Raw genomic sequence first — 2,907 nt, 5'->3', positions numbered from 1 at the left:
AAAAAAAAAGATCTGAAGCTGTAAAAAAAAGATTTGATGCTGTAAAAAAAAAAAAGCTTTGACTCTGAAAACATAAAACGTGGAACTGAAAAATAAAAGTCCTAAAATATCAAAATATGGAAAAGTGAAAAATAAAAAACAAATAATTTCTTCAAAATACTTCCAGAAATAAATCAATATTTTATTTAAACTGAAAAAAATTGGCAAACTTATTTTTAGTTTGAGTACATGGTTGTATTTTTTAAGTTTTAGACAAAAAATTAAGTTTTCAATTTCAAGTTTTAGTTTTTCGATTACAATTTCTTTTTTCAAATTAACAAAACATTTGGCCCTAATTTAGCTCCATAAAAAAGCCCAAAGTCCAGCCCAAAGGGAGTTCCCATCTCCCACAGAAAGCACTGCTCTCATCATTCGCTTGCACGGCTTCTCTTACCACTGCTACACAGACGACACGCAACTCTACCTATCCTTCCCGCCAGGCGATCCCACTGTCTCGGCGCGGATCACGGACTGTCTATCAGACATACCTGCATGGATGAAGGCTTGCCACCTTCAACTAAACCTCTCTAAGACTGAATTCTTGGTCATTCCAGCCAAGCAATCTATCCACCATAACATCAAACTACAAATTGACTCCGCAACCATCACTCCAACCAAGGTGGTGAGAAACTTGGGTGTCATGATTGATGACCAGCTGTCCTTTTCAGACCATGTTGCTACTGTCTCTCGGTCATGCCGCTTTTCTCTATACAACATAAGGAAAATCAGGCCCTACCTCACTCAGTACGCCACCCAGCTTCTGGTACAGGCCATGGTTATCTCTCGCATCGACTATTGCAATGCCCTCCTAGCAGGTCTCCCAGCTTGTGCGGTGAAACCCTTACAAATGGTTCAGAACGCAGCAGCGCATCTGGTTTTTGATCAGCCCAAAAGGACTCATGTTACTGGGTCGTAAGGACTCCATTACTCAGTGACCTCCACTGGCTCCCCGTGGCCTCCAGAATCAAATTCAAGTCACTAATGCTTGCATACAGAGTGACTACTGGGTCTGCACCCATCTACCTAAACTCCATAATACAAACTTACGTTCCTTCTCGGCCGCTACGCTCCTCCAACGAACGCCACCTGGCTCTGCCATCCCTTCACACAAAGCAATCCCAGTCCCGGCTATTCTCATCTGTGACACCACGATGGTGGAACGAACTACCACACGCCATCAGAGCAGGGGCGTCCCTCTCTAACTTCAAGAAGCTCTTGAAAACTCATCTCTTCCGAGAACACTTCCTCTTATAACACCTCTAACTCCTAACCTCTAACATGCACTTCCTGTGCTCTTCTTCTTCTATCCCCTACAATGATCTTCTATTGATTGCACTTTTTGTTTTGATTGCACTTTTTGCTAACTCTTACTTCCTTCCCTAGGTATCTACCCCATTGATGTGATATGTACTGTGAGCTCTTACTAGTATTTATTGCTGCTCTTACTAGTATGTATTGTCAGTTGTAGATCTGTGGTTGATGCTCTGTTGATGCTTGTATGTTGTTCCTCAAATGTAAGTCGCTTTGGATAAAAGCGTCTGCCAAATGAGTAAATGTAAAAAAGAGAAAGCTGTGTGGATCGCTGGTGTGTGTGTTGCATTCAACATTACGTTGCGGCAGTTGTGTGTGGCGTCACTATGACGACAAGCTATGTACTATCTCTGGGTACTATCTGCAATGGAAAACGGAGCAGGGCCGAGTAGAGTCGAGTCTATCGATTTGTGCTATGGTAGCATTTTTTGGCAAGGCAGCATAACGTTCATCACAACACCGGCAACAGTTCAACGTTTAGTCCTAAAAGACAACGCAACTCCAACTCTGTTTGGGCCTGGAAATTCACAATCACAACCTGTAAGTATGCTTTATTGGTTGTGAATTATATTTAAAATAAACACGGCAATGTAACTTCACAGACTGTTCAAGTGCAAAGTTGTTGTAAACGTTGGCTAACATAGCTAAAGTTATAACTATAATGCTAATGTTACACCTGATCTGAAAGCTACTGAGCAAACGTTCAAATTGTTCGGCCAATGCTTATGTAAAATTGAATTGAAATATGGTGATTTTTTGTAGTAGTTTATGGTAAGATGTGGAACAATGATGTGTGGTTGTGGACTTCTGAATAACTTATACCATCTGCTAGGTTACGGTCGCAGTCTGAAGGGGCTTTGATTTTGATCACACTACCTTGTTTCTTACGACCGCCCTTCTCTGCATCAAAAACACCAGCAAAGGAAAATCTAGAAGCAGAATTAGTGAAAATTGTGTTACAAAACATACATCAATGTAGTCCATCAGAGTAGGAATGTCCTGTATCTAGCACACAACACAAAAGACACCAGCTTATTCCACAAAGTCAGGTTATGGTTAAAATAGCATGATCAGCAGAGGGCATGCCTAGGACACAGAGAGGGGGAGCAGTGCAGACAACAAACAGACATCAGTTTCTACAGAGGGAATTCTGGATATCTGTTTTTATCACTTCATAAATCAGAAAATACTTTCAACAGGGATAAAAACAATCAATTTCCACTATGTTTTAGGAATAAAATGTTATATAAATCGGGTTAGGAATAATATATGAACAAACTCCTCTGTGTACGCCTTCAGAATATGCTATAAAACTGGAAAGTTTGGTTTATGTGCTGAGGTGGACATTTCTGGCTCAAAGTATGAAAATTTCACACATTTTGCAAGACACTGCAGGTGAACTGTAGTTTAACTAACAGATGTCACCATGACATTTCCCCCCTACTTACATTAAAACAAAGACTTTGTACAGCCAAGTTTTTTTAAAATGTGCAAATGATGAATTATCTTATTCTTTATTTTGGTGAATTTAGGAGAAATCTACAGACACAAATAGGC

This window comes from Micropterus dolomieu, linkage group LG01, assembly GCF_021292245.1.
Source record: "Micropterus dolomieu isolate WLL.071019.BEF.003 ecotype Adirondacks linkage group LG01, ASM2129224v1, whole genome shotgun sequence".
Lineage (NCBI taxonomy): Eukaryota > Metazoa > Chordata > Actinopteri > Centrarchiformes > Centrarchidae > Micropterus > Micropterus dolomieu.
This window is presented reverse-complemented; position numbering follows the sequence as displayed.